This window comes from Chlamydotis macqueenii, chromosome 2 (genome assembly GCF_036417535.1).
Source record: "Chlamydotis macqueenii isolate bChlMac1 chromosome 2, bChlMac1.mat, whole genome shotgun sequence".
Taxonomy (NCBI): domain Eukaryota; kingdom Metazoa; phylum Chordata; class Aves; order Otidiformes; family Otididae; genus Chlamydotis; species Chlamydotis macqueenii.
The window spans coordinates 112,989,634-113,013,205 of record NC_141557.1 but is presented as its reverse complement, the minus strand read 5'-3'; the positions used below and the strand labels follow the sequence as shown (position 1 = coordinate 113,013,205).

Sequence of the window (23,572 nt, the reverse complement as noted above, 5' to 3'; positions counted from 1 at the left end):
ACACAGATAAATAAACCGCAGCAAAACCACAATTAGTGGCCTTGGAAGAACCAAAATCCTTTAGACATTTAAGGAAAAAAAAATTAAAATTAATAGGTCTGTTTGGTGGTTGCCACAAGCCAACTTGCTGATTCAGGGCAATGTCACCAACAGTATTCTTATCTGTAAAGGGTAACAATCAATTGTTTGACAGAAACAAAGGAGAGCTCAACAGGAAATCAACCAGCTCGGGACAGATGGTCACTGAATCAAGTTACACCCCTCCCCTCTCCAAAAATAGGCTTAAGAGGCATTTTCTGTTACCAAGCAACAGCCCAAAGGAAGGCATAAATCTTTTCCTACATGTTATTCCCCTCCTCCTCAACACACATACATTTCAATCTACTCGGGTGGTATGTTTGTGGCTTTGTTTATTTTTTAACTAACAGGTACAAGGGTTTATTCTTTTCAGTGATAACATTTCTCCATGCCTACTAGCCACTTTTCCTTTTTTTTTAGGCAAGAAGGCGACTAACTGTAACCGTGCCATGAGAGCTACCATGAAGGTGGGTTACAAGCAGGGGTTCAATGCTGGTTAGTAACCCCTCCGTGGTCAGCCAAGGTTCACTGGAGACCTGAGAAATTACTCCCCCGAGGAGGACAATTCCTGATTATTGTTTTATATAAAACCGACATGACCCTGATCACACCCTGCCAAGAGAGGTGGCCTTTTTTAAAAAAAAGTCATCATAAAACCCTATGCTTTAACCCATAAAAATACGTAAAATTTAATACCCCCAAAGCACCACAGATCAGCAGACTTACAAGTCATTTAAATATTCAGAGTATTAACTTGCTAGTACAGTGACCACCCTAAGTGGGAATCAGCTACTCGGGGTAAGGCACGAGTAGGAAAAGATCACCAACATCTACTGTTCTGCTGGGCCAGAAGAGGAAAAAGGGGGAGAGAGGGGGGTGGAAGGGAGAAAGACACCCGACGTGGCTGTTTGTGGGGGAGGAGGGGGATGGGAGCAGAGAGCCAGTAAAAGGACAGGGGCTCTGAAATTCAGATTAGCATCCAGAGAACAAACCGGTTTGTTTGACCCCCTGTCATACAAAGTGGTAACAGGCCGTCTGACCACAAAAAAAAGAGATGTAATTAAATTGAGCCATACCAAGAGTAATTTGCAACAAAATTTTCAAAATAAAAAAAAAAAAGCTCTACAATTATGACCCTCACAAAAATTAAATGGGGAAGAAAAAGTCTCACTTCGGCAACAAACTGGGTAATCATCCTTTAAAAGTGTGAAGCCTGGATTACCACTGACACACTGACACATACTTAGACTACTAAAACATATGGAAAAAAAAAAAAAAAAAAAAAGAGGGGGGGGTTGGGGGGAGGGGAAAAGTTGTGACAGCATGTGGCCTGCAAACACTTTATTTACTCCCTCTTCAACTACTGCTTTCTTTAGCCAGCTGAAGACCTTCTGTGAGACCCATTTTCCCTGGGTATCTCATATACTCTTTCAATGCCAACGCAGAGAACGGTTAGCACCACTACGGTAGGTAAACAGCCCTGGCCCGGCGCCGCTTCACAGATGAAGGGCCTTGGACTTTCAAATCTGTCTCACCACAAAGCCATCTTGGTGGAGACGCTTCCCTGGCTCTCCACACATGGCAACCAGATCTTGTACGGAAACCAGAAACAGAGACATTTGAATTCAATTAATTAAAATTAAGTTAATTGAAATTAAACAGAAGGTTTCAACACAAAAACCAAATTAAAAACTGTTTTTATGTATGACAAGAACACAATTTGGTCTATCATGCCCAAAGCTTACTGACAGAAGCATGAAGCTCAGCAGCCCAAGGTCCTGACAGAAGACCATAATGGCTGATCATTACTGTAACACGTGCTTAAAAACCTCCCAGGATGACCACCAGCTTTGTTTCAGAAGTAGGGAAACTGAGGCGTGGAGAAGCCATATGCCTTTTCTCAGTGACAGAATTCAGAAGCAGAACCAGATCTTCTGCAGATCCAAGTCCACACTGTAGTATCACCCTGAGCATTCACACAAAAGCAAGTTGTTACTTATGTAAATTTGTGGCCAACATCAACATTTTTACAGCTGTTTTTCCTTGCCTCGTCACAGCTTAATGAGAGCCTTGTAGCTGAAATCCACTTCTTCACTGAAAGTAGTCTCTCTGATCAGGCAGGCAATGATAGTTATCCCAAAGTTATTCAGGAATGGATATAGCTGTTTTTCTAACACATTCAGAATTTGCCTAAATAAGACATGAAAAGACCACAATGTTTTTCTCTAATGCATGTTAGTAATTTGGCTATAGCATAGTAAGTCAGTTATGGACTCTATCAGTTTTGTTTCTTTCGAACGTCAGCGTAAATGGTGTGAAATATACCATGGGAACAGAAGCCCCATACTTTTTACATGCTAGTACATAATCCATCAGATGGGAAAAAAACTACACCTTAGCTTTGCATAAGCATTTATCACAGCCTCTCCCAAAACTTTCTCTCTTACATTTATGAATATATGTCCTTTACGCCACTCTGCCATGATAAGAGAGAGATAACCACATAAGAGGGGAAATAAAGGTTGTTTCCTTTTCCCCTGCTAAGTATGCCACCATGCTTTTCTTCACTGACCAAAGAAACTTCCATATTCCTCAGACAAGGCAGAATTCCCACATCGCACAGTTTTTGGTTGAAATGTAAAAGGACACAAGTTTACCTCAAATATCCCTCTGAAGCAAGGTCTGAAGAGCCTGCTTTCCAGTATCTTTCTAAAAAAAAAATAAAATAAAATAAAAAAAAACCACAACAGGTTTTCTTTGGATTCTCTAGCTCTCAAACTGCTGGTTTAGAACTTTAAGTCTTCTAACTCAATCCATGATTATATTTAGTTTAACTTGACTCTTTACCTTGAACTAAGCCATTTTCCAGCAAAATAAAGCATATAACCTCAAATTATCCAAACAAATCCCCTTCTTTTTTATCATGGAACGTAATAGCAATTGGCAGTGTTCAGAACACAAGAACATTCCTCAGTTACCTCTGACCTGCTCCAGTCAGATGTACTAAGCTTAAGCTAAAGCTACAAAACCATGTTTTTTCAATAGTAAGTAATTCAGTAGTGGCAGAAGTGGAACCTAAAGATCAATTGAATAAACAAAATCCTATTAAAATCATAATAGTGTTTCTCTTCAATAAAGGATGGGAAGAGGAACAGAACGGTGAATTACAGAGATCATCAGTTAAAAGCTCTGTTAGGTACAAAGAAGTCTAGTAGAAACAGAGAAGGAATTACAAAACATCAGGGATATGTAAGCCTATAACAACTGCAGATAGATAATCACAAGCCTCATTTCCAAAACAAAGAAAATCACAATCTGAATATTATCTTCATAAGGCCATATGGTGACATAGCATTTAACTGTTTACTCACCCTTCAAAACCCTTTCAAAAGGCCATTTCTCTTAAACTATTTTTTTCCTTATGTATTTATAGTTTGGGGCTATTTTTCCTGGCACACACAATGACAGTATGGACCCAAGAAGATTCACCAGTGTACTCTCTTATCTCTGCACACTGGCTGAAAGAAACACAGTTTATGTGATTTATTCCAGATCTGAAAGGCGCTGTAACAACACACAGAATAGACCTCTTTTTCAACAAGCATTTTTAAACGAGAAATTTATCAGTCCCTCTCAGCATGAAATGCACTTTGTAACAGGGAGGACAGAATTGTTTTAATGAATTCATCCTGAGGTCAGCCTCCTTCTAGGCAGCAGCCTCGAATACACTCATTTTCTGTCCTTGAGGCAAAAGATTAGTTATGAATCATAAAACAGTTCTGTTCTCTGGCCCTTGTTAACTTGCCAGTCAACTTCTTCCTAAAATCGAGTTTCTCAAAGAATATCCAGTCTCTAGTTGCCAGTTTCTAGTTCTTCTTTCCCCCTTGCTGTGGTTTTTTTTTATATAATAAATCTCAACTTCTCATGGTTTATTCAGACAATCATTTGGAGCAGGAAAAGGTATGTTGTCATCCAGCCTCCATTCCTCTTTTCCTAATTGGAACTAAAAAGCACAACCCCCTTCTTTCCACACTTGGCCTCTACATACAAAATATGTTCAGCTAGAATATGGCAGCTAGACGGAAACTGCAACCCACATACTGCATCACCACATAAGCATCAATACGTCCAGAAAAAGAAAATATATGGCTACACATACAACTCAGTTATCAGAAGATGCACAAGGGCATGTAATTGAGAACAGCAATTCCCAAATGTCACCAATTAACAAAATAGTAGATAGAAATGATTGAAATAACACAAACAAGTATCTCCTTTTTATGTGTGCTTTCTTTTAGTTTTGAAAGGGTTTAAAAATAATAGTACTGGGCTTATTTTAAGTTTCCTTAGAGTAAAATGTTTGATTATGACCATTAATCTAGAAAGACTGATTTTAGACAACGCATCCAAGTCAATCCATGAGGTATCATCATGGCCCTTTGATGTTCAATCTTCCATCCCGGACAGGCCAAACAACCTCTTATGGAGTCGCTCAAGCTTTGCAGCCTTCCTATTAACATATGTCCAGTGACGCCTCAATCACCAGACCATTTCTGGGTTGCCATCCAGTAACATGACAAGACCTACAGCCAGCTGCCAGTAACGGAACTCAGTGTGTCTCTCCATTGATGTGCGTGACTGGATATGCCATCAGCATGTGTTTCTGATGACATACAGAAAGCGCATCTAGCACGCAGCAGAAAAATGGCCAGAAAGAAGACAGTGGAAAGCAGGTTACCAAAATAGTTCATGCTGCCAGTAGCCTATTCCTTGAGTATGTTTGCAAAGCCCTGAGGCCAGATGAATTGCTTCAGGAAGCTGTATCTTACCAATAGGTAATACTGCCTAGTTTTATGTTTTTTTGTACTACCCTACTTTACAACAAACAACCGAACCACAGAATCATTTGGATTGGAAGGGACCTCTGAAGGTCAACCAGTCCAATCTCACACTCAGGGCAGGGCTACATTGGAAATCCTATGAAAACAGAACACTATTCTGATGTATTTTGGTTGACGGCTGATCTGCATCAATGACTTTGACTTAATAACCTGTCAAATTTAAATCTGATTTTTTTCCATAATTCTCAGCTAGACCACAGTGAAACAAGAACTAAAAGCTCATTTCTTAAAAATAAAAAAGTCTGAGGCACAAAACACATGTTTTCTGAAAGAAAATTAAATATTTTATCAATGTGAATACTTTTATCTGTTTCCCAATAGGCTGTTTTTGCAATTTGGACAAACTACTAATGAAGTACAAAGCAGAGATCCAGTCATGTGTCAAGGTTATACACTGAGGCTCATGCTGTACTTGTTTATATAGTGAATCAGAATAGAGAGCACAAGCTTAGAGATATCAGTATCATCAGAAGTATCAAAACTATGCAGCATCTATTGCATTCCTCTCTCTTTTTCAGCCCTAAGACCCTGAACAGCATGTTACTGAATTCAAAGTTGAGCCCGTTTTCACAGGACAATTCAATTTAAAAGCATCTGGAAGAATACTGTCTTTACTGAAAGCAAGTCCCAGATCCAATTCTCATTTATTACACTGCTGGGACAGCATCCTTTAAACACGGTGATCAAAAGCAAACGTTTTTCAAAAGCAACAATGTTAGGATGAATTTTCAACTGTTCTGAATTTACAAGTTATATAGATTTGCCTTTTTCAGCAGGAGAAACTCTGGCAACACACACATGCAACTTCACAAATTCAACCTGGCAGTTAATGTCTGGCCTTAACACGTAATCTGAAATGGATTTACTGTAGTGACAGCAAATGGAGCTGAAAACCTGCACTGCACCACGTAGGGGAGTGCTTAACCCCTATCACAAGCACAGCCTCCCTCTTTCTACACCAAATCCACACCACAACTGAAATCACCCAGAAGCCAGGCCTGACAGAAAGCCATCTAGCTGTGCTGCAGATGAAAACTGAGCATCCATCTGCAGAGCCATCACACACAAGGCATCTCTCAATAAAACAACCATGCTGGACAGTCAGCAAGCAAACACTGTTCATTATGACAGCTGAGAGCAGCCAGAAGACTGTTTTGTTTTGTTTCTTTTCTCCTCAGGCTTTTCTGCCACAAGGTCACATCTGCTGTTCAAAATTAAAGTGGTTTGGTGGTGGTGGCTTTTGTTCAAGAGCTTCTGAGGCATACTGTTTTGAATAACATTACTAGTGGCACATCTACTGCACACTGAGGACTCCTGGTCTAGTCATACACACATATAAAGGCAAACTGTGAACACAATGTTAGAGTTGAGACCAGCATAAGCCATCTCAGCCAAGGAACCATTAAAGAAAAAGAATCCTACGACCCATTAAGACATTGGATCATTATGACATTAGACCACAGCATTTCTAATTAATGTCCTTTCCTCTTCCATATATATAGAGATACATGTGCATGCACATATACACACACTAACCTCCCTAGTTTGTCAAGTCTACAGCTTAGAGGACTTCTGGAAGAGGCAACTGCCTATGCATTTTCCATGCAGCACCCAAGACACTCTCAGGCAAGCAGTAAAAAAGAATTAGCATTACTAAGAATTTAGCATTACTAAGTTAATGCTATGAAACAAAGAAATCTGTATGCTTAGATATTCTGCTATTTCATAAAAAAGATTCCATAGCTCTTGACACAAACACTTGCGACAGCTAACGTTTTAATCTTGATGCCTTTGAAATCTAGCTTGCCTCCCACATCTGCTAAAATTATGATTGTGGACCTGAAGGAAGAAGGTGACAGGCAAATCATCTTCCCCTCCTCGAGACACTTGGAAACTGAGAGCTGACTCCCCTAATAAAATAAATAAATAAATAAATTTGGCAAGAGCTAACCTTCAAAATTTGCTGAAATTCCTGCAATCAGGACTGTGAGAATATGCATATTTTTCACTCTAAACTTCTGCTTTTAAATAGCCTGTTGGTCATTCTGTGTGCCTCTACCAGAAGCATTAAAGTCTTCTTCGATGGCTTTGCCCTTTCGCTCCCCACCCCTTAGGTTTTATTCAAAATTGCTCCTGTGTGAGCGGGTACTGATCACTTACTGATAACCTAATTTCTTATTGTTCTCACATCCAGAATTTTCCGTCTAAGAGATTAAGATTAGAAAGAGTAACAACAATGTCTTAACATTTCATCTATACAATTTTTGAAAGCATTTTTTACCAGACTAGGAAACCACTATGTTCTTAGATGTCATATACAACATGATAGGCAGGAAGCTGTTTCCCTTTTCTTGATGCAGTAAAGGACATTGTAGCTGTAAAAATCAAGACCTAATTCCCAGTCTTCTGAAAGGAATCACCTAGTTGCACTAAGGATTTGATTCTATATAAGTAGTTTAAAGAAATTACAAGATTAAGCTTCCTTTATCAAACAGCTGTTCTCAAAGTGGACTGAAAGTGTGAAAGAACAGGAGAATAAAGCCACTTAAGGCTCTAAAGGAACACAGAATTTGGGGGGCTTCCTGACAAACCACAGGGAGATGGTCAGTGAGGCAGCAACAAACACAGTAAAAGTGGATCTCCTGAATGGCAAGACTGAGATGCAATTGTACACTGTGAAACACCATATTACAACCAACACCTTATCACCAAGGAGACAGTAAGCAGAGAACTAATAGCAACAAAGTACTATACCAACAGTGGAAGGACACAAGGCTTAGGACAGGGAATGGAGCACTTGGCTCTCTGCAAATCCCAAACTGATAGCCATCAAGACAAGGTTTTACCACATATGCTCTTTATCCTGAGACATCAGTAACATGCGCAGGCAACGGTAATGCTTATAAGACTCTGCTGTGAATGGTCCCTCTTTCACCAGTAACTCCAGTGTAAAAAGGTAGTTGCCCAGATTCCTCATGGCACTGGAAGCAGCTGAACTCAGCTATTGGGAACTGCTCTTCCTTACCACTACAACAACTCTCCAAAGAGCTCGGATCTCACTAAGCCAAGGATGCTGTGCCACATTTCAGTTTCTAAGAAATAGTCATTTCCGCTTTACTAGGAATTGTGGAGGATCATGCACACAGCAATTTCTAAACACTCTACTAATGACTCTTGGCTGACAACACAAGGAAGGGACCATACAACACAGAGTATATAGAGCCTCACTGAGCACTGGCATTAAAATTCCATATGAACTATCTCTATCTTTTAAAATGCAGCTGGAATTAACAGGGAAGAAAAATCCCACCAAATAAAAACTATAATTTAACTATCAAAACCCCAGAAAAGGTCTCCTTAGGTTTCCTTATTTCTAGAGACCCAGGAGTCTACAAGGCAGCAAGTATCAAAGCTGGAGGTAGTATTATAAAAGAAAGGTGAGGAGAAGCCTAATATCTCTCAAATATGCGGAACATTAGAGGGAAAACATAACATATGCACACTAATACTTCTTTATGAAGCCAAATTTAAATGCTGTATGGTTCTAGAGAAAAACAGCAGCCTAAACTGTCTTCCAAAGAAGGCTAGTGATGTCTCTGAAATTTTGGTGGTGTACACTCAACAGAGAAATCAGTGCTGTGAAGAGAGGTGCAGCAGAATTCAGTGCAAAAAGACAGAGATACTAGCAAAATGTTCAATTGTATTTGCCACCCTAAGTGCATCAGTTTAAAATAACCACCCATCTAACTAACCTTAACAACTCCACACTGTATGTCCAGAGAAGTCCTGTTACTTTTGGTGAGATGCACAAATGAGTCTTCAGTTAAACAACAAAAAAACACCACCCCACAAAAAACCAGAACAGTATAATAGAGTGCGTTTCAGACCACAGTTACATTCAACAACTAACTTCTTCCCTTGCCTCAAAGTGCTCTGCTCAGATCATGCCAACAGTCTCGAAAAGAGCTAATTACAGACTATGACGGAGATAGGAGTGAGAGAATAGGAGGATCTTTGCACAGCATTTTATGAAACTAGTGACTCCAGGCTTGTTCATGGAACCACTACAACAGATGTCTGGTAATCTCTTAAGTAACAGTATCCTAAGTCTGCCCACACTGTTCTGCTGTTCATAGCTCCATCAGTTTGAAAAACTACATCAAAATAAGCTCTTTAAAACCTTACATGGAGAATATTAATTGAAGGTTTCTGCCAGATCTTGTCATACTGACTCAGGCTGCTCCCTACCATCTTACTCTTCTGGTGATTTTATGTCACAACATACAGTTCTTCCCATCTTTTCTATTTTATGAACATTTTATTAGTTACTGCAGTATACCTGCAATAAAAAAAAAATTAAACATTAAATGAAAATTAACCAAAGCACTTGACAATACGTGCTGTAAGATCTTTAGATCAGCTATATGGGTTTTTTTTATTAAACCTCTGAAGTGCCATGGAACTTAAAATGCTGACTCAATGAGAATTACATTAAATACACTCCAATGAAAGTAATAGTTTACACAATCCTCTAAGGCCTCTCATGTCCCAAAAGTATTTCACAGAAGCTGTGACATTACCATATAACAGAGTAAGACAACAGAAATCACCCAACATGGCTTCGGGACTCACCCAAAACAAAAATAATTACATTATAGCATCATTTCTATAAGGAAGCCCATACTTCTATTTAATACTTCCAAGCCAACCACAGCAGCGAACAAAATTTGAGTTCCCTTTGTGAATAAACACTGTTCCAAATCTCTGTCATCCACAAGTTCCTCCAACTTCTGCGGTTTTTCCTTTGGATTATAAAAACATTCATTATTCTATTAAAATATTAAGAGCCTAATGCTACTGGATAGTTCACTACTATAAGCACCTTCAGAGGATGACTTCTTATTTTTGGGTCATCTTCACTACCTACCTGCAAGTTTGAATCCATTAACTGGGGCTATATGAGCCGTGCTCAGAGTTGCAAATGAGCCTCTGTAATGACTCACTGAAAATTCATTTACTAGTTCTCTCCTTATTATATGAGGATATTTTCAGAGTTCTTAGAAACAAGATGTGTTCAGCATATCACAAGACATAAAATTGATCCATGAACATATCTCCACATAGAATACAGCATTAAACAAAATGATCAGGTTTGGAATTTTCAAAACTGAAACAAACTCTGTTAGGCAAAAGTGTTATGAAAAATGTTCTTACAAGCAGCAGTTTTCACAACACACTAGGCACTGTCATGACACGACAGGATTTGAGGAAAGACAGCGATTCCTACAGAAAATAACAACACATTAACTGTAAATATTTAGAAATGTTTTCTGACTGCCACTGCAATCTGTTTCAGAATATTAGAGATATCTTAATCACTCACTATACCTAATGAACTCTAGTTTGTGGGACTAATACTCTAAAAGACATCATTGTCAAAATGTCAAGGCTTATTACTCCTTCATTTGTCAGTCTTCTCAACAGTCGTCCTTTTCCTGATTCTGTTTCAGAAGCAAAAGAAAGTGTGTCTTCTGCATCGTGTGTGAAAAATTATTACACAAGAACAGGGAAGACTCGTACGTCCCAAAGAGGCTATCCATCAGAGGTATAAAACCAAAAATCTTCACTATTTTGTTACATTAATGATTTCACAATCCTTTTTACTGGAATAAAGATGTGATGCCTTAATATCATGTCCAAGCTCCAGGTTTTCTTAATTACATCCTACCTACCTAAATGCCCCCTGTAGTTTCAATTAGACATGGTATTCTTCTTCACTTCCCGTCGTGATTATTGTGCACTGTTGCTAAGCGCTAGTTAACAGTTGCCACATTCACCCAAAGTTGGCTGCACTTCAGTGGTCATTCAAAGAATTAAATAAAAAACATATGGTACAGAACCATACAAAGCATAAAAGCACTTTTAGAAACCACTCTAAAATGCTTCATATGAAAGATACAACAAAAGGTTACAACGCTGAAAGTAAAATCCTTACACTCCTATGCCCACTTGAAACTTCCTGGAAACACTGAGAATTATAGAGAAATGCATTTCAATCTTTTTTTTAGCTATCATTAATAATATTTCCTAGAGTATATTTTTGACATTATACTGAGTCTAGTTTTATACTGAACAAACAGCCCAGCACTCATAATATGATAGGCTTCATGGTACAAAGATTCCTCCAGATTTCCCTTAAAAAAAAATAGTTTAATTCCCTATATCCCATAGCAACTAATCAGAGTCTCCTAAATTACACCACAAAGTTTTTTCTTTCTTATATCTGCAAAACACTTTGGACATGACTTGTCGAACTGCCAAATATCAATGCCAATAGTTATGTGTTTAAGAAGACCTTGAACCAAACGTGCTTTTTTGAGTTCTAGACACACTTTTCACACAGTCAGATCACCCATCCTTTCATCTGCAAGGTCCTCATGAGATCTTAAGAAACTTCACATATTTTAATTATCCCAGTAAAAGCTCAGAAATCAGGCTGCCTACTACTGTGTATTACATCCTGGGCTTAAAAACTGCCTTATCAAAAAATCATCACTATTTCTGATTACATTATCTACAGTCAGACACAACTAAGAAATCCTGGTATGTACATGTTGTTTTTTATAACTAAATTATTTTTCTGATAAACACCTTAGCCAAAAATTTGGTTTGCCCAAACACTACCAATAATAAACAAAAACATACACTGTATTTGTTATCTGTATTAACAGATGTATAATTAAACCTTCAGGGTTTGGAGCCCAACCCTTTAAACGGGCAGGCACATACTGAAGATTATTCATTGACTTTCTAGAGCATTTTGTTGGAAATACTTGAGAAAAAGTATGTGTATGTTTGAAATCCGCAAGTGTTAAAACGAGGAATAAACAAATATTCCTCTACAGCTCTGAGAATCCTCACACAATCCTTATTCCTTTGCAAAGAGGTATTTAAAAAGTGTTAATCCACCAGCTCTGTGATTGTTTTTGACCTACTCGCAAGTAAATTCTTTGAAAATATTAAGCCTTGTCCTGAATTTTTTTTTAAATCTCGCTAATGCATACATAGTAAGCTTTTCAATCAATAGAAGACTCACTCTTGTATTTCTTTAGAGGGCACATCCCAAACTCCTTACCAAAAATCAAACTTAAGCGTGCATTACAGTATTTAACAGTGCAGAGAGCTTTTACCTGTCCTCTCTGAGGTCACATACGTAGCTATATCCACAACTGAAGTATGCATCTACTCACTTCACTCTCAGCTCTAAAAACCAGTAATAACTGTAATTTAAAATTACGCATCAGTTATTTCTAAAGTCAGGAGATAAAAGACAGCACTTTCTTCTTTAGCAGCCTTTTATTTCAATCTTTTAAAAAGCTCTTTGTAACAAGATATCAATGAAGTATGAAGAATATGAAATATTATTTCATTAATACTTAACAATATCAATCAGTGGAAAAGTCTTAAGTCACCAGTTCAAAGAAAGTCAAAGAAAATCATGTAAAAGAGGTCACATCTTCAGGTAATTAAAGCAAACATACTGACAAGCAACAGACATGGGAATGTTTTTCCATCAGGTAACTTAAAAGCCCTCTTGCACTTTAAACGCATCTGGCCATTGATAATTCTTAAATTTCAGCATACGGATGCAGGCTTGGGGCCTAAACAAACAGCAACCTCTGGGTTGGCTGAAATCCTACGATTTAAACAAAGTTTTCACCTTTCGGCGATTTCAAGAGAGCCAGGGGAACCGCTGGGGAGGGAAGGGCCGGCCCGCACCCCGGCGGTACCTAAGGGCTGCCGAGGGCGGCGGGAAGCCCCTCCGCAACCTTTGGGACCCGGCGCCAGGTCCATCGGAGCCGGTTTTTTCCCCCCTCCTCTACCTTTACTTTTCAACAGCAAACCAGAGCCGTCGATCGGCCGTCACCAGGGTGAGGGGAAGCCCCGAAGGGCCGCCTGTTGACAGAGCCGCTGCAGCAGCTTGCCGTCGGTGCCCGCCAGCCCGACCGTTACTGCCCGTTGGGCTGCCACGTCTCCAGGGGACACTGCCGCCCCTCTGCCACAGGGACAGCCCCCTCACCCCCGGAACGAGACCCGCCGCCCTGCCCTCCCCTCCTCAAAACCAGCCTCAGCATGTCCAGAAATGCCCTTTAAACACACACCCCAGCCCCCCCCGGGCCGCCCACCGCCGGCGCTCACCTCCCTCCCCAGGAGAAGCCTCCCGCGGGCGCGCAGGGCGAGGCAGCCGAGCCCCCTGCCGGCGGCCGCCCGCACGGCAGCGCGGGGCGGGGGAGCTCGCCACCCGCCCGCTCTCCCGCGGAACCACCTGCACCCCCTCGCCACCCGCCTCCTCCCACTCTCCCCGGGGCTTCGCTGCCGCCCGCCCGCCCGCCCGGCTTTGCTCCCGCAGCCGCCCGGCCAGGGCTCTCCCGCCCCCGCGGTGTCATTTCCCGCTCCCCTCGCCTCGCCACACCGGTCCAAAACGACGGTAACAAAGGGCTTGGAGTCCACCCGGGGGAGGGCACCGGCAAGCCGCCAGTGACACCGGCCGCAACCGGCCGTGCTGCGCTCTGCGGGGTAACTGACACCGGCCGTGACCCAGCGAACGGGGGGCCGCTGCCGCCGCCCCGGCCCCGCTACCTTTGTGCCCTCCCCAGAAACCAGCCAGAAGGCGAAGTAAAGCCCCGCGCCCCCCGCCGCTCCCTTACCTTGCTGGGCAGAGAGAGAAGAAGTTGAAGCACTCTCCTTCCACCCCTCCCTCACTTTTATTTTTTAATTTTTTTTTTTTTTAAGTTCCCCCTCCCTCCACTCACACCGAGCAACTGCGCTCAGCAGCGGTCTCGCCACCTCCCTCCGGGTCTCGGTTTCTCTCTCCGGCGGGAGGAGGGGAGGCGAGGGGAGGAGAATGGGGCGGACCCGCAGGTGCCGCCCCTCCTGGTCTGACAGCGCGGAGGGAGAGGGGTCTGGGGGGGGCGGTGGGCGGCGGGTGAGGGGAGAAGGTTGGGGAGCAGTGCTCAGGTGAAGGGGTGTCCGGCGGGCGGTTGGGCTGAACCGCCTCGGCGTCCCGGGCCAGGCCCTGTGGACAGCGGGGCTGGGAAGGGGGATGGAGGTGGTGGTTGGGGAACGGGCGCTTGGGGGGAAGCGGGTTAGCGGAGGGAGGGCAGTGAGGCCCGGGACATGGCGGCCGAGGGTCGGTGAGGAGAGAGGGAGCTGGGCTGCTTCCAGGCTGAGAGGGAAGGGATGAGGCCCTGCGCGGAGAGGAGCCAAGGAGGGAGCTGGGAAGCGTCAAAATCCTGTCAGAACTCCAACCTGGCTCGGTGACAGGGGGAGGCAGAGGATGGCACAGGGAGCACCATCTGCACCACCCTGTGAGAGGGCCAGTCAGGCCTGTGGGCAGAGTTCAAAGTTGGAAGAGTCACCTCATGTTTTGTTTTGGGTTTAAATACCCATGGAGCTAGTCCAGGAACAGTAAAGTAGAAGCTGAAGCAGCTTAACGTGCTGGGAGGACGCTGGAGACGGACTAGAGAAGGGCGCTGTGAGCATGCTTGCGTCGGCGGTTAAATTGAACAGGGCTCAAGGCAAGGCAGGCAGAGATGAGGGGATCTGAGGCCGTTGGAGGGGACAGAAACAGAAGGATCTGGAACATTTAAAGCTGTAAATGGAGCCGGAGTCTGCGTGGGGAAGCAGCGGGTTTGGATTCTTGGTGTGTGCAAAGATGAAGGTCGGACTTAGCAGGAGCGTGGGAAGGAGACTAGAAATACAGCAGAGCACTCTGAGGGTAAATATCCATTGAACTGGGGAAAAATGGTTTTGCATTTTCTTCCTTTTACTTGATTAAGCTTGATGGATTAAGCTACCATATGAACCATCTCCTCTCTTTTTCACTTGTCACTTTTCAAACGGCATATTTCTGGAGAGCCTTTCAAAAAACCTTTTTCTTCTCTCTGGACCACAGGGCTCAATCTTGCCGAGTGTCCTATCTTTCTGCCTCAACAGCTGAGAAAAAAAGTGGTAGTGACAAAAAAAAAAAGTGGTAGTGATGCTTGTTTGCTTTGACAGGAACCTGCTGCTGTGTGACACCAAGAAAAAGATGTCCAGTATTTTTCTCACATTCTTTTATTTTGTATTTGCTGGTTAAAGTATTAAGTTCCAGCATCCTAGTGAGTGTTCTCATTACCACAGATATTAACACTTTCTATCAAAAAGTGAGAGGGGAAAAAACTGTCCCTACCTCTTGGAGAAAACAGAGAAGGCACAGTGATGGCGTGGCACTGCAGTACTGCTGCTTGGTCCAGAAATGAGAAACAGGAGTCTGTCTAATAGAGAATGTAGATGGTTTTGAACATTCAACAAAGTTAGCACTTTTCTGCATTAAACACACTCTTTCTGATAGGCACTATCAAGTTTTCCCTATTGATTCTGTTTTGGTTTACTTTAACTTCAGGAATGCTTTTTCATGACATACTGATTTGCACTTCATATCATTGAATGCGATGCGAAAGTATAGTAATGGGTGCATATACCTGTGTAGATAACTTAGAGACCAAATCATTATGCAGTCTTCATAGCAAACTTACCAGGAAAGAATCTTCAAGCCATCTCAGATTATGCAACACATACATACAAAATATATACATGACTGCCTTTTATGCATCCATATGAATTTATATTTCTGGATACACCTTTTTTTTTTCCCTACCAACTTCTTTGGTAGGAAATACCAAAGAAAGTTGGTTTCCTACCAACTTCTTTGGCACTTCTTTGTAGTACTTTGGTACTCCTTAGCTCATGGCTACAGCCATGAGCTCCAGAATTTTCTTACATATATTCTCATGTCACAGTTGTTCTGAAAAACAAGATACCTCCCAAATAAAGCTTTGCAACTAGTTTGTTCATTGGCTATTTTGATTGTGAGATTATGTAATTTTTATGCAAATAGCTAAATCAGTTGTCTTTGATAGGACTATTCACATACTTGAATTGTGTAGAGCTGGGCTTCAGCTGTGGATTAGCTGAAGACATGCTACCTCCATTAGCCTAACTATCTTGGCATCTGTGTATTTATGAAGTTGCTAAAAATATGACCCTTAACAATAGATAGCTAAAAATTTAGCTGAAACAGAATTTAAGAGACTTCACCAAGTCAGCTCAGATTTTAGGATCAAGTCCTAAAGCTTTGCCACTTTGCCCGTTCTAAGTTGTACACTTATTTTTTTTCTAGAAACTTGGAAGTAGATAGCTGCAAAAGAGTTTCAGCTGCCACTCTAATATGTCCGCTTGTATACTGTATATGTTAACTGTGATGTTGATACTCTCCAAAATGCAATGGAATTAAGCAGTGTCAGTCGCTTGAGATAATATTGCCCTGTGACCCTGGACAGATTTAGACAGTGACTTTATTATTACTGCTAAAAGTTCATGAGAGATTTGAAAGCATGTCAAGGCGCCTTTAGAATAGCTGTTATAGTCTATGATCATTCTAAAGATTACTTAATTATATCTAAAGTGATCCCAGTAATTGCGGTCTGGATTGCCCTCGACATTTAAAACTGTTTAATTTTACTTACAGGTATCAACTGAATGAGTGAGAATTATTCTGGTTGCTTTAATGCAGTAACTCTTTTCTTATTTGGACTTATTTTTGTTTTGCTTTTTTGAAAAGGAAGAAACATTCATTATATGTTTTCTTCTAACTTTCTATTTTGACTATCAACATTTACAGCTTGTAGTGTGGTTTCATCTGTACCATCTGTGGGCCATATTGCACATCAGATGGCAGGATAAAATCTGTAACAAGAACGTTTTGGGACATAAAAGTCTTTTGGGGTTTGAGGCTATGATATTCACAACACAAATGTGCGGAGCCACTCCTGTATCTGAAACAGAAGACACGGAATGCCAAAGCAGCTGCCTGAGTGAAATAAAGGAGAGACCACACAATTTGGGGAACACACAGGCAATGAGAACAAAAGAACATTTGAGGGAACAAGAAAGTGCAACTTCAAGCAGTGAGAAATTGGAGTCAATCATGAGGAATTATTGACAGCAGACATGCAATCACACAGCGATTAGAGACTCGCTTTGGGAGGTCAATTAATTCAGAGGTAAAAAGGCAGCATCAAAAAAGCACCTGGTTTAGCAGGCAGCATTTTTTGATCCCTGACTAGGCAACACAGAAGAAAATTTTCATTCATGGGTTGAGTTTTGGCCATTTTCATATTCACAAGGCAAGATACCATCACCTATATTACTTCTGTTATAAAGGGCTATCTGAGAACATAATACGGCACTACAGTTTGCACAAAGATTAATGGGTCCCCAGTGGAACTACAGAGGTTGATAGGTATCCATCAGTCCAGAGCCTTCATAATGGATTGCGTTTCCTCCTGACTTTAAGTGTGTCTTCACTTTCTTCATATTTTATGGTTTTGAGAGCAACAGGAATGAGATCCTTTTGGATATAGTGTTCTAAATACTGGGGATAGTAGGAATTGACAGTTCCCCTCTTCCTAGCTGTGAGGGTGAACTTCCCAACAAATGTCAATCTTTTTTTTTTCCTAAAAGTGAAGGTCATCAGTTCATCTTAGATCATTCTCTGATCTAGAGCATGTATTTATATTTGTCATGCCTGCTACATTTAAATATTCACTGATAACTTGATGTATCCAACTTCAGAAATTGGGTTTAAAAATGTAAACAAAGAAATAAATAGTCACATAGGGAACACTCTGCTTTAATTTCTTGTTATTTGTGAACTATCAATTTCCTACATACAAACCCCAGTAATTTCTATCCTAGAAACGTTAGTATGAACGTTTAATTTGGTCCAACTTACTAAACCTTTGATATTAAACTTTGCCTGAATGAAATGTCTGAATTCCACAGACCTGGTCTTGCCATTGTTAAAAGCTGATTGCACGCTTTGCTTTGACTTCTTTTGTTGAGGCTAAAGCGAATCCCACCATCCTGATGGGTAATTCTGCTATGAGCCTCTAAACAACTTTCGTCTTTCTGCATGAATCACCGATGGTCTTTCATGATTCATTATCTCTTTATCCCTTTATTATTGTGATGTGAGTTATTCTTTCCCTAGTTGTAATACAGTAAAGTTTTATTGGGTCTATTTAACATCGAGGCATCTATGAAATGCGTACTATCCAAATACTTCAGAGCTATTTCCTAAGAAACATTTATTCTAAATGGATGAAAGAGGTGGATAGGATGAAACAGGAAACAGTGCTGGAGATAAGGAGCTGAAGTATGTAAAATTAAATGTTTTTAATGCAGACACTCTGAGGGCAGAGCTAGGAACTGAATTCATATCTCCTGATGCTCGACACTGCTGTCATTCCAATGTCATAGTATCTAAGCTTTCTTATCTGAAATGTTCTTAAAATACATATTTTTGGCAGCAGTGTTTTTAGTATGAATATTTAGCACACCTCCTACAAAAAAAATTTGATAGTGCACAGTAAGATGAAAGAGACAAGAATGTTTCTTGCAACTAACAAGAGCATGCTTGCTTTATCTTTCCATTACTCACCCATAGAAATTGAGCAATTAATCAGCAGGCTTTCCTGGAAGTTCCGCAGTAGCACATAGTGAGTGGCACGCATATACTTTCTATTCCTTCTTGATTTTGATTGAGTTTTGCAGAATGACCACTGTTATGAAATAATGATTTCACAAAAAGAGACAGATGGTTGTATAAAAGTCCTGGAGCTAATTGCTAGAATCGCAGTCTCCCTGAGTGTAGAAACTATAGCCAGATTCTCAATTTTTTTTAGAACTTTCTATAAAATACTTGATATTGCAATATCTGCTCTTGTTTACAGGTTGGCAACTGAACCCCATCGATCATGCAAGACAACGTGCCCTTAACAGCAGACTGTATTCCAGCAAAAGGGAAAATGCATTACCCTGCCTAAATCAAAGGTATTCTTTGAACAAGAAGGACTTTTGGCATCTGTATAGCTGTGCTGCATGAGCAAGTCTATAACAGCGTTTCTCTTGATTCTAAATAATTTGTGAAATTAAATTTTGTTTCAGATAAAGCAGTGCCAAAGGACTATGCCTTTTTAGTACTATCAGAGCTACTACGAAAAAGCAAGTTCTGTGTTAAGGAAAACTCTCTAAGCTAGCATTTGTTAAAGCTAAGCCTCTACATAGTTTTAATGTTTTTTTTCCTTGTATAAATTTTTATTTCATAATTCATTTTCAGAATTTGCTAATATTTCAGTGGAATCCTTTTTAGTAACTAATTTGTGCATTGCTTTAGACTGTGGCTGATTGAAATTAATCCTATGGTGTGAACTCAGGTTTTATCATTGAATCTGTTTTTTATATACCATAGCACAGTCCATTTTAACTTCTTTCAATGGGAAGATACATTCTAAATTTTACTATACAATAAAATGTTATGAATACTCCATCATTTTTAAAAGGAAAATTAAAAGCATGGTAACTGATTGCTTTAAATGAATCAAGAAGAGTTTTCTGGTTGTAATTGGATTTGTTCACTTTAACTAGATTATAAATAATTTCCATGTATCTTTGAAAGCATGGGTAGGACACTCATGAGGTCTGTAGATGTGAGGACTTTTTTTTTCCCCCAAGGATATCTAGATATAGATTAGTCTTTTGTTCATCAGGAGATAATATTTTAAAAAATAATTTTGCCATGGCTACTTAAATAATAGTCTGTAATAAAAAGGAATACTACCTTCTGTTTAAATGTTTCCGAAGTGCAAGACCATATGAAAAACAACCTCAACAAAATGGAAAAAGTTGTGTAGTACTGACCATTCTATAAAATACTGAGCTATACTTGGGCTTTTTCACCATCCCCTGGCTTGCCTCCTTAGAGACACCACTGAAACTTAGATCCATTACCCCTAAATGACATGTCTCCATTGCCAAACACATAATCTAATAAAACTATTTTATAGCTTAGAGTGAAATAATCCTTTTAAATAGGACTCACTTACAGAGGAGGTAGTCTTGCCTAACTTTCAGTTGTCTAAAACTTGACCTCTAATCCATCTTTATTTATAAACAGTGAAAATAACTTGGCAGCTCCAGCAGGCAGTTTCATCCCATTCTTAAATGCACACCTTCAAAAGGCAACATCTCTCTCCTCCTTCTCCTCATGGACTTTTGAAGGAGCTTAGAGACCTAGATCAGACTGGATACTTATGCACTGCCAATACTGGGTGAGTGCAATCCCTCTCCTTGTGATCACCGGATCGCTTACCACAGGGATATAAAAAAATTTCCCGTGCTGTTCCCCATTTGGCCTGTGCAACAGAACCACTCACAGGCGTTCAAGTCCCCTAGTTTGCGAGTCATACACAAGAAAAGGACAAGTGGCAGTTTCATCTAAGCAATTAAATTTAGAGCTTACAAAGGTGGATTTTTTTCATGGCACTGACATGGTTTGGTGAGTGAAGCTCAGTGGTAAAGGTTTTTTAAATTCCCAATTTGCAATGTTTCCTGTAGCTGTTACCAGTAAGAGCAGCAAATCTCGTCGAAGTCAGTCGGTCAGTGCTGGCTGATGTTTGTTGGGATATTTATTCTGAATGCAGCTGGGGAATGGCAGTGAGTTCACTTGCTACCTTATTTTTGCTCGTTTTTATTAGTTATTTGCTTTTCATAAGAGGTGCTTAATGAAATAACAAGAATGTTAACAATAGCAGAGAAAATGGCCGTGAATCCATACTGAAGTTAGTCCATGGAAAGTGGGCATTTTAAAGATGAAAAACAGTCATCTCACAATTACAGTACTCGTGGCCTTAGTGTAATGCACAGCATTTTTAGTGTTTTAAAAATTGCTTTACATTTTTCACTGCCTAGAATGTATGGAGGTTTATCTATCTAGGGTATCAAACTTTCATCCTGGTTTGTGACTTTGTTTTGGTTTTGCCAGAACATCATAGATGTGTTTGAGCTTTTGAGGTTTTTACAGATGGAAAATATTTTTGAGGTGAGGTGGATAAGACTGCACAAGCACTAACCAGTCCTGGTTTTGTCACTGTTCCCTTTACACAGACAAAATTCCTACTTAAAGCAGCTTATGGTAAATGCCCCAGGCTTGTGTAGCTGCCAGAACTAACAGTTACTCCCCTCTCAGTTTTCCTAGCAGGTCTACACACACCATGATAGGCCAGCCTTTATCCTAATGAAAAGGTTAGCTGCTAAGTTAGTCCAGCATGCACTATATCTTAACGGGCTCAAGTGCTATCAACAGCAAATCTCTCTCTTAGTCTTGTGGAGGCAAATCTTCGAACCTACAGAGCTATCTACTGCCATATTTATAAGTTCCTTATCTTCTCCAAAATAATTTACAGATGTATGTGAATGCAGAGACAGCTTGGCTCAGTTCTGTCAAAACATAGAAAGAAAAGTAGGTGTGTGCTGTGGGGTGTGACCTGCTAGCTGGTTTTTATAACAGTGAAGGTTTCCCACAGAGCTTCAGAAACATGTCTAGTAGCTGCCACACCTCTCTTGGGCAGCTTCTAGGGTCTCAGCATTGAGCTGTCTTAACCTGCACTCCGCAGGTGTGCAGACACAGAATATTTTAGCTTCTCAACTCACAGCTGTTTCTCTTGTTTCTCACATAAAAGAAAAAAACAAACCATGTTAAATGCTGCATTATCTTTATGCCTACAAACCTCCGTGCAAAAATAAATTTGTATATGAGTTATAATGTATTAATTATAAATACTTTTCGCTAACTCCTCCTCTTCTTTTTCTTTCTCTGTATGTAGCTTTCCTGGGAGATTAACTTAGATTAATGTCTTGTAAAGCTACGGGTTTTAATACTGAGTTACATTCATCTGAGTGTCAGTTGTTTTGTCAAGATTAGTATAGTTCGCTGTCTTTCACTATATTACCATCTCTCAAGCACATGGTACTACCAAATGTGCCGTAAGTTATGTTTGCTAACAACTTGCTGTACCACTTCTGCCTTTCTGCAGGTCTTCTGGTGGCATCAGTGAAAGGGAATCAGTGGAAAGTCCCTACTTGCATTTTAAAAGCAATCTGGGCTGGGATTTGTACTTGGGTTGGTCAGCAGGGAAGGCTGCTGCACTAACCCTCTGCATTGCTTTGCCTTGGAACCTGCAACAGCCAATATATAGCTGCTAGTCCCAGCTCGGACAGGGTTGGATCGTCGTGACTGCAGTGTGAGGTTTCAGGTCATCTTTTATTTACATATTGTTCTTTTTGTACAGGTTTCTCGGTACCTCCTGCCAGTTAAACAGACAGGATTGTGACTGCTGTCCAGTGAGCCAAAAAGAGGAAGAAAATTCCAAGGGCTACAAAAACTGGATTCATTAATGTTGTGTGTTATTTTTAACTTAAAAATAGTTAATCTCTATTCATTTCTGTTTTTATGTGTTTATCGTATAGAATGGTCCATGTCCCAGCAGCTCCAGAGAAAGTGTAGGTCCAGGCTATGCAAACCAGATCCCTCTGGGTTTTCTAGTTTGCTTGCAAGAGTTGTTGTTCATATGAAGTAACAGAAAGCTAGCTAAGTCACTTACTATGTTCACTCATGACGCTTACCAATCTATGAACTTGAAATAAAATATTAGAACACATAAACTGGACTTCTGCTTTGAGAGCAGTAGTGTTTTCAGATCAGTAATCCTACATGTATGGTATCTCTGCCCTCCTTTGCTTTCTGTTTTGTTTTGTTTTGTTTTTCCCTAACCCTCGAGGAAGGATTTTTCATACAGTAAGTTCAGTTCTATGTAACATTTTGTAGTTGAAAGTCAGAAGATTCCTCTTGGGTTTTGGCACCCCAAAATGAAAATAAGGCATACTACTGTCTGGCTCAGCAGGAACCTCTTCAAGGGACAGCGTGAGAGTAACACTTTTCCTAGAGTACCAAATGTGCTATGTGGTGTCTTACAGATGGTGGCTCCAGCTGTTTTGCAAACTTTTAGTGCTGACAGAGATCTAGTCCCTGCTCCTTGCAGGGAGGTTGGACTAGATTACCTTTAAAGGTCCCTTCCAACCCAAACTATTCTATGATGTATGGTTCTATGATTCTATACTCTTGGTGCTTGGGTCCTCTCTACATCTCCTGTGATCATCAGCATCAGGAACTTGAACATTATGCAGAAGGAAACTTGAAAATCACAAGACTTTGAGCTTTTCACTTCCAGATGAAGTTGAGAGTAGAAGGAAAAACATACCACTTGTGAGTGGAAGACTTGAGCCCAGTGCTATCGGCAAGTCAAAGTTGAAAGCAGACAGATATTAGGAGTGGTTTATAAAATCTTTCAAGAAATGCTACTAGAGAGGGAACCAGAAATTACTAAAATTGCCAGGAGAAGATGGACATGAAAAGGAGACAGGTAAACACAATGATCATTAAACTATTCGTCAAAACAGAGTCCTCTTTGACTTCATCAAAGACTTTGGTCAGCTACCTGGTCATTAAACTGCCTGCTGACTGGGAGAACAATGTTGCTACTCAAATCTTATCTGGTTTCACTGGAGACGAGTTGCTGAGCAACCAGTTAGACCAAGAACATGCTGAAGAATGTAAATGCCACCTCCCTGCAGAGAAGTTTGTCCTTCATCAC

General features: G+C 40.5%; 1 protein-coding gene across 7 annotated transcripts in view; it reads right to left on the bottom strand.

Annotated features, from left to right (window-relative positions):
- GREB1L (GREB1 like retinoic acid receptor coactivator) overlaps positions 1-13,790 on the bottom strand; it is a 143,513-nt gene extending 129,723 nt beyond the window's left edge. For 5 of the 7 annotated variants that reach the window (XM_086740698.1, XM_086740701.1, XM_086740704.1 and 2 more), the window contains exon 1: positions 13,688-13,790. The gene's annotated coding sequence lies outside the window, so the exon portion shown is untranslated. Of the gene's footprint in view, positions 1-2,735; positions 2,788-13,687 lie in introns of all 7 variants that reach the window. The other 2 variants (XM_086740699.1, XM_086740700.1) reach the window with 2 other exon arrangements.
- Between the last annotated feature and the right edge of the window lie 9,782 nt (positions 13,791-23,572).